The following is an 8,893-nucleotide window of genomic DNA, read 5'->3' as shown; positions in this document are numbered from 1 at the left end:
AAATCCTAGCACAGCGCACTGGACAACTCCTTCCCCCACTCCCAACTCCCACAACCACTCCCGGTTCCCCAACACCCCAACACAACCCCTTCCACTCCCAGAACACTGTCCCCGTCCTCCCAGAAATGGAGTCAAGGGAACCATTGTCCAAGCCTGGCCCAAACAGGCAAGTCTATGGAAAAGTCTCAAAAGTGGACGTCCAGCCACCACACAACCCCCGCTTCCCCCCTACCCCCCCAGGCCACCAAACCTGCAGCTCAAAAAGAAGCGATGTCGATCTCCCCCCGGAGAGTTTCTAGGCGGTCAAAGCAACCTCTCCCGTCGCCGTTTCTCTAGCGACCTCTCTCACAGCATTATCCATTTCAGCACGGATAGTAGGCGAGTCAGGTCTCACCGAAGGGGTCGAAGGCCTGCGGCCAGGGACTGATTGCCAGCCATCCCTGGTGACTCGGCGGCGATGTGGAGTGGGAGCATCTTCGTCGCTCGCTGTAATGCCCAGTACAGTACAGGTGTCCTGGAGAGAGCGCAGCTGATGTAATGTTACGTTCCAGCGGAAGGTAATACGAAAAGGGTGGCCCCAAGAGTATTGAGTATCATGCTCCCGCAAGAAGTCAGTCACAATTTTAAAGGACTTGCGTTTCTGTAGGGTGACCACTGAGAGATCTTGAAAGAGGGCCACCCTATGACCTCTGAACTCCAAGGAGGGCTTGGTGCGAGCCACCCGTAGGATTCTTTCCTTCAGGGGATAGTCCGGCAGGTAGGCCAGAAGGTCGGGGGGAGGCGCCGGGGCTCTGCTTCGTGGGCCCACCCTGTGTGCCCTGTCAATCCTGAGAAAAATCAGTCGGCTCACCCAGGATGTCCCTGAACAGATCCTGCAGGTAGCCCGCCGCATCTTCCCCTTCTTCTCAGAGAGGAACACCCCGGACCCTAATGTTGTTTCTCCGGGAACGGTTCTCGAGGTCCTCCACATGGGATTGGAGATCGATTTGTTGGTCCCGAAGCCTGATCACTTCCTGCTGGAGCTGCGTGAGTTCCTCATCCCGGGAATGGCCCGCTTCTTCCACAGATGAGACCCTCTCTCCCAGGCCATCGACCTCTCTCCGGACCTCTCTTACCTCCCCCGCCACTTCCTGCTTGAGTGTCTGGAAGTCCTCTCGTAAGGAGCTAAAAAGCGACTCAAGGAATGACCTGGTAACTGGTAGCTCCCCTCCGCTCGCCCCCTGTGAGCTGCCTGACTGACCCGGGGAGTGCTGTCCGCAGTCTTGCCGTGCAGTGCCCCTGTTCAGCATTTCTGGTAGGGTGCGGTCACCCTTCCTGCTTCCCTTGTTGCCGGCCATTTTGGGCGACAGATGAAAGTGTCCAATCCTCACCAGCAACAGCAGCGTTTACCACACCACCTAGCCACCAGCTGGTCGACCGCTCTAGTTGGTTAGGCCTTGCGTCCGCTCACTCCGTCGGCTGCCAACCATATACTTCAAATCCAAGAGACCTCCGGGGACCCAGACACAGTCATTAGTCCTGGCCCCCAATCAACCTGGGCGAGCTTAGAGTCCTAGAGCGAGGCGTCACCCTCCCCACGCATCCACCGCCTGCACGCACTCCGGCTACTGCAAGTGTCTCACCAAGATCAGCCACACTAGTACAGGTCAGCCAGGAGAGGGAGCAAGCCCCCGCGGCCCACGACCAAACAAGTCCCAAGGGCAGGCTGGGCCCACTGCAAAGTCACTAGCAGGCCAGACGCAGGACTCCAGTAGTTCAGGCCCACAGGCCCTCCGCCACTCCCATACGCTGCCAAGGGGAAACGGAAGGGGGCGACTCCACACCCTCCGCCAGTCTCAGACGGGAAACAATAGTGCTGGGTCCCCTTACCGTGGCTGCCGTGACGTACCAAGACCTCCGCGAGTAGGCCGCTCGGCCCTTCACCACTGTCCAGGCGCTGCCCCCCCTCTCCAACAGCACTAGGCCGGGGGGATGGGGTCTCCGTTCCTCCATGGGTCCGTGAGCTACCGGCCCCTCTAGCCACTGAGGTGCACCCCGGCACCCGCTCTCTACCACCTCGTGGTCCTCGGGGCGTAGACTCCTGCCAACTCCGCCTCAGTGCCAGGCCGATTGAGACGCAGACTCCAGTCTCAAAATGGCGTCCCCAATTCGTAGCATGTCGGCGTCAGCCCACCTGGCAAGCAGCTCCCGGTCTGACCCCACTCCGTTCACAATAAGGGAGCCAGCAAGTCACCGGGGTCAGCCGCTTCAATGGCGCTTAAGACCCCACCGGGCCCGAGTTACACCGCCAGGCACACGCCACCTCCTGTGTGGCTTCAGCGGGTGGAACAATCCTGTACCCCGGTCCGGTTCGGTCAGGCCCCCGGGCCCCCCAGGCACTGCTCCAGTCCCACCCGTGGCCGCGACTCGGCCGTTCTTCGTGGCGGGGCTCCGACACCACGCCGCCTCGTTCGCCTCTGCTCCGTGCCGTATTCAGCGGCTCCGCACTGCAGTGGTGGGCGGACCAGAGTAGGTCCCTGCTCCTCTCCAGGCTGCGCTGGCGGCCTCCGCGCGGCGCCTCAGGCTCGAGTTAGCCTACAGGGCGGGCCTAGCGGCACTTCCGGTCGGGCCGCAGCTCTCGCAGATCACAGCTCAGCTTCCACAGTCCGCCGACGGCGCCTTCTGGTGCGCAGTTTTTCTTCGCAACGAGGTCCGCTAGTTCCCCACTGCACCCGCCGTCGCCAGCTAGCAATGGTGGGGGGAGATCAGCGGTGAATAAGGTGCTTAGGGGCCTGGGCCGGAGATCGCCGAGGTCGCGTCCTCCTACTCCGCCATCTTGGCCACGCCTCGAAGACCTATATTTAAAGCTTCAAACTGACATGTTTTTGGGACTATATTATATTCTAAACCTAAAGTAGCTCTTTTTATAAATGGTATGCAATCCTTAATGTTCATTTCAAAGAGGCACTTGCCAGGGTTGTCCTGTATACCCTTTATTGAACCTTTTTCAGCCCAAATTAAACCAAACCAATTCCTGAATCTTCAGTTCAGGATATAGAAATTAAACCGTCTGCTTATGAAGATGTTCTTATTTTTTATGTAGTTCAACCAGTATTAGTTTTATATCAGTTCTTCAATTATAAATTGAATTTAGGCAAATCAGAAATAATTCTTTTAAACAAATGTTGATTAATTGATGTTTTATTATTGTATTGTCCCATTCAAAGACAAACTACTCGGGATTGTGGTTTATGGAAAGTATAAATAAGATAATTGGTCTGATCAATTGGTGTACGCTATCCACGCCAGGCCTGGGCGTAGTTCGTGCAGTTTTGCAATGTTACAAAAAACCTCTGCGGAGTTCCGCAAGTGACGTAGTGCAGTGTAAATCACTCGAGCTCGAGTGCCAGCCCTGCCTTCACACAAAGAAGCGCATGCCCCCTGTTTTTAGTCTGGAGCCAGGACAGGGAGGTCGGCAACATGAGCACTACAAAAGGGAACCTCTAGCCATTTTGACCTGACTAAATAAACCTTTTCCCAGCCCCAAACCTTTCTTTTTAATGCATATATATCATGAACACAAATACCAAAAAAAGGAATGAATAAAAGCTGGTATTACTTCAAAGATTGTCTGGAAGAAACGGACTAAGCCGGAAGTTCTGACCTTTAACGTTATGCTCCCACCCTGCCATAGAAAACTGCAATGTCCCGGGGGACATTGCTGGAGCCGGCCCTGGGGGGTGGCAGTCCCCTGGGCCAAGGAGTGCTCCACGAGGGGAGCCAAGCGGCCCCCCTCTTACAGATTTCACGCCCCAGGGAGGTGGTGGTCCCCAGGGCCGGGGGTCCCCAAGGACCCCGTATTGCACAAGTTACTACTTGTGTAACAATATATCTGTAAGAGACATTAGTTAGTGATAGATTCCTTACCTTAGAATATCCCCAGGCGTCAGAATGGATCCGGAAACTTTTGCGTAGCAGTACCCTTGCACGTCGGTAGGCGTCGTCTGCGGCTCTGCGTCAGTCGTCGGTGTCGTGGGCTCCGTGATGACGTCATCGGAGTACTTAGACGCCGCCTCCCCGTGCTGACGTCAGTTCTTAGCCACAGCTTTTCCGCGCCAGAAGCGCAGAGACATGACAAAATCCCAACATTGGTGCCATGAAACTAGGGCCCTGATAGGGGATGACCTTAACCTTAGATATCGGTTCGCAGAACGGGGAGGATGGGTGGGTCGGTAAGGAATCTATCACTAACTAATGTCTCTTACAGATATATCGTTACACAAGTAGTAACTTGTGCATCTGAAAGAGACACGTTAGTGATAGATTCCTTACCTTAGAATAGATACCCCAGCAATACCATCCCCGTGGTGGTGGGTCTGCGAACCAATAATCACACCAAAAAGTCCTGGAGGACGGAACGGCCAAAGTAGCCGTCCCTCCGGACTTGACTGTCCAGGCAATAGTGTCTTGCAAACGTGTGCAGCGAGGCCCACGTAGCTGCCTGGCAAATGTCCTGCAAGGGCACACCTCGGCCCAAGGCAGTTGTAGTGGCCGTGGCTCGAGTGGAATGAGCCCTCAGCCCAACAGGGGGTTCCTTCTTAGCCAAGGAGTAACACGCCTGGATGCACAAGATAATCCACCGGGAGATGGTCCGCTTGTGCACCGCTTTCCCTTTCTTAGCGCCCACGTACCCAACAAAGAGTTGATCATCCACCCGGAACTGTTGTGTGCGATTCAGATAAAATGAGAGCGCACGTTTTGGGTCCAGACGGTGGAGCCTCTCCTCCTCTCTCGAGGGGTGTGGAGGCAGGAAGAAGGTGAGCAACGTGATGGATTGCCCAATGTGGAAGGCCGTGACTACCTTGGGTAGGAAGGAGGGGCTTGTCCGTAACACAACTTTGTCCGGATGGACTGAAAGGAAAGGAGGCTTACAAGATAGAGCCTGGAGCTCACTCACTCTCCTGGCAGAGGTGATGGCTACCAGGAAGGCAGTCTTCAAAGAAAGAAGGCGAAGAGGACAGTTGTGAAGTGGCTCAAAGGGAGCGCACATCAGAAACGTAAGAACCAGGTTCAAGTCCCACTGAGGCATCACGAAGGGAACAGAAGGAAACGTATGAGTGATGCCCTTCAGGAATCGATTAACGATAGGGGACTTGAACAAAGAAGGTTGGTCAGGCAGCCTCAGGAAGGCTGAACGAGCTGAAAGATAGTCCTTGACAGTGCCCAGAGCAGAGCCCTGCTGGGCAAGAGAGAGAAGAAAGAGGAGAACCTCAGAAAGAGGGGCATTGAGGGGATCCACAGCCTTTGCTGTGCACCATGCCACAAATCTGTTCCACCTGCAGGCGTATACCGACTTTGTGGAGGGACGCCTGGCTGCCAAAATGATGTTGCAAACTTCAGGAGGCAAGTCAAATGGCCTCAACTGTCGCCGCTCAATCTCCAAGCATGGAGGTGGAGACTGGACAGGTTCGGGTGGAGGACCGTCCCCTGCTGCTGCGACAGAAGGTCCTCCTGAAGAGGCAGACGAACCGGGGGATCGACTGACATACTGAGTAGCTCGGGATACCAGTACCTTCGTGCCCAGTCCGGAGCCACAAGGATGACTTGTGCCCGGTCGCGCTTGATCTTCTTCAGCACTCTGGGCAGAAGTGGTATAGGCGGAAAGGCGTACAACAGACCGCAGCTCCACTCGCGACGAAAAGCGTCTCCGAGCGAGTGCCTCCTTGGAAATTCCAACGCGCAGAACTGATGACATTGCGCGTTCTCTTCGGTGGCGAATAGATCTAACCAAGGCTCTCCCCATCGCAGAAAGAGGCCTTGCGCCACGTCCGAGTTCAGACGCCATTCGTGATCCATCGAGCACCGACGGCTGAGTTCGTCCGCCCTGGCGTTCAGAAAACCTGCCAGGTGTTGAACCATCAGAGTCACGCCCTGATGATCCAGCCATTGCCAGAGGCGTAGAGCCTCCTGGCAGAGGGTCCACGACCCCACTCCGCCCTGTTTGTTGCAGTACCACATGGCGGTGGTGTTGTTCGTGAACACTTGCACGACACTCCCTCGGACAGACGGGAGGAATGCCTTCAGTGCCAGATGAATCGCCCGCAGCTCCAACAGATTGATATGGAGCCGGGACTCCGCCGGAGACCAGAGTCCTCTGATCTCCGCCTCTCCCAAGTGGCCTCCCCAGCCCTGGAGGGACGCGTCCGTCACAACTATGTGCTCCGGTTGGGGAAGGGAGAGGGATCCGCCGTTGACCCAATCGCGGTCCGTGAGCCACCACTGCAGCTGTCTCGCAGTGCCCTCTGAGATCAGGACATGGTCGGACAGGTTGCCCTGATGTTGGGCCCACTGAAACTTCAGGTCCCACTGCAGAGCCCGCATCCGCCACTGTGCGTGATGCACCAGAAGGATGCACGAGGCCATCAGCCCCAGAAGCCGCAGCGTCAACCTGACCGAAACTCGGGATAAAGGCCGGAAGATCGGAATCAGAGCCTGTATATCCCGAACCCCCTGTTCGGGTGGGTAAACCCGAAACTGCGCCGAGTCGAGAACCGCTCCGATGAAAAGGAGCTTCTGAGAGGGGCACAGGTGTGACTTCGGCACATTGATGGAAAATCCCAGCAGGTGCAGGAGATCCGCCGTAGTCTGGAGGTGGCTGACGACTGTTTGGGGCGAGCCCGCCTTCAACAACCAGTCGTCGAGGTAGGGGAAGACTGAGACCCCCAACCTGCGCAGATGAGCTGCGACAACCGCCATCACCTTTGTGAACACCCGTGGGGCTCTGGTAAGGCCGAAGGGGAGCACAGTAAACTGAAAGTGCTCGTGGCCTACTTTGAACCACAGGTAACGCCGGGGATGTGGAAATACGCGTCCTGCAAGTCCAGCGCTACCATCCAGTCTCCTGGGTCTAGGGCAGCTAAGACCTGAGCCAGAGTCAGCATTTTGAACTTCTCCTTCCGGAGGAAGCCGTTGACGTTCTTCAGATCCAAGATAGGGCGTAGGCCCCCTTTGCCCTTCTTGGGTACCAGGAAGTAGTGGGAGTAGCAACCATGTCCTACTTCTGGCCCAGGAACGCGCTCAATGGCCCCCTTGGCCAAGAGGGCCGAAACTTCCTCCTGCAGGAGCCGCAAGTGATCCCCCGATACGCGGTGGTGTTGCGGTGGCATGGCTTGAGGAGTCGTCTCGAAGGGGAGGGAGTAGCCCCTCCGGACGATCGGCAGCACCCACCTGTCCGAAGTGACAGTGCGCCAGTGAGAGTGGTGATGGCAAACCCTGCCTCCCACTGGCATCTCATGGGCCAAAAAGCACGGACTAGGAGGGTTTAGAGGTGGATGCCGCGGGGGCAGGTGTGGACTGACTCCACCTGTTTCCCCGACCGCCTCCGCGGCGGTTTCCACGGCCGCGCTGGACGATAGTTTGCGGCGAGTGGCTGGCGGCGCGTGTGGGGACGCGCCGCCCCTCCCTTGGCCACGAAAGGAGCGAAACGCATCCGTTTGCTGGCGCGGGGCCGAGAGGCCCTAGGACTTGGCCGTAGCCCTGGAGTCCTTAAAGCGCTCAAGCGCGTGGTCTGCCTTGTCGCCAAAGAGGCGACGGCCATCGAACGGCATATCCATCAGAGTGTTCTGAACATCTGCCGAAAAATTGGCGGATCTCAGCCAGGCGTGGCGTCTGACCGCCACTGTCGTAGCCATCGCTCTGCCCAGCGAGTCAGTAGTATCCAGTCCACACCTGATGGAATACTTGGCTGCGTCCCGGCCCTCCACAAGGACTTGGCCGAGTTTGGCCCGTACCTCCAACGGACACTCTGGCAGCACTTCCGCCACCGTCTCCCACAGAGAGTGGGTGTAGCGGCCCAAGAGGCATGCGGTGTTGGACGACCGCAGTCCCAAACTAAGGGACGAGAATATCTTCTTGCCATAATTCTCGTACCTCTTGGATTCCCTGTCCGGCGGGGCCGACGGGAATGCGGTCTGGGAATTAGAGGCCTGGATGACCAGACTCTCGGGGGTGGGGTGGGAGGACAGGAAACATGGGTCGCCCGGAGCCGGGCGGTGGCGTCTGGCCACGTTCCTATCTACGGGCGCACCCGTAGCGGGCCTGGACCAGGTGCCCAAAAGAACGTCGGTCAAGGCCTCATTAAACGGCAGCAGAGGCTCCATGGAGCATGACTGTGGCTTAAGGACCTCTGTGAGGAGGTTAGTCCTCACGGCCGCGACGAGGAGCTTAAGGCCCAAGGCCTTGGCAGCCCTTGTCAACACCACACCATAGGTAGCTCCCTCCTTCGAAGCCACGGTAGGAGGAGAGACAAATCCAGTGTCTGGAGAGGTGTCCAGGCCACTAGCTTCCCCAAGGTCTCCTGCTCAGTCCATATCAGACTGACACTCTTTGGTCAGAGGGTCCTCAGACCCCTCCCAATCCTCCTCATCACCCATCTCCTGAGACTCAGGGTCGTAATTGCATGAGGTCGGTTCATAGAAGTAAAAATCTCCAAACGGCGTCGGGTGCGGCGCCGATAGGCGCCGTCGGAACCGAAACAAAGGAGGCATCGGGGACGGTGCCGCCCGAAGGCGCCGGCGGCGTCGGGCCGAAGCACCCAACAGCATCGGGGTCGGAGCCCCCGACCCACTAGGGCCCCCAGACGGGTTCGCTAGGCCTGTAGGCGCCGCGGAACCCGTCCGAGGAGAAAGGGACCTCATGGCCATGAGGAAACGCTCAATCTCCTCCGGCGTCGCGTTCAGCCCAGGGACCGGAGGGTATGGGGCCGGACGCGACGCCAGCGACTCCCGAGGAGCCGCGTGGGCGGTGTCACCCGATCCCCTGGCCGCGTCGCGCGAGCGTCGGGGGGAGTCAGAAGAGCGATGATGCCTCTTCGACTTCTTGTGTTTCTTACCTGACGACTTGGACCCGGAGGAGT

This window comes from Lissotriton vulgaris, chromosome 2_1 (genome assembly GCF_964263255.1).
Source record: "Lissotriton vulgaris chromosome 2_1, aLisVul1.2, whole genome shotgun sequence".
Classification (NCBI taxonomy): Eukaryota; Metazoa; Chordata; class Amphibia; order Caudata; family Salamandridae; genus Lissotriton; species Lissotriton vulgaris.
This window is presented reverse-complemented; position numbering follows the sequence as displayed.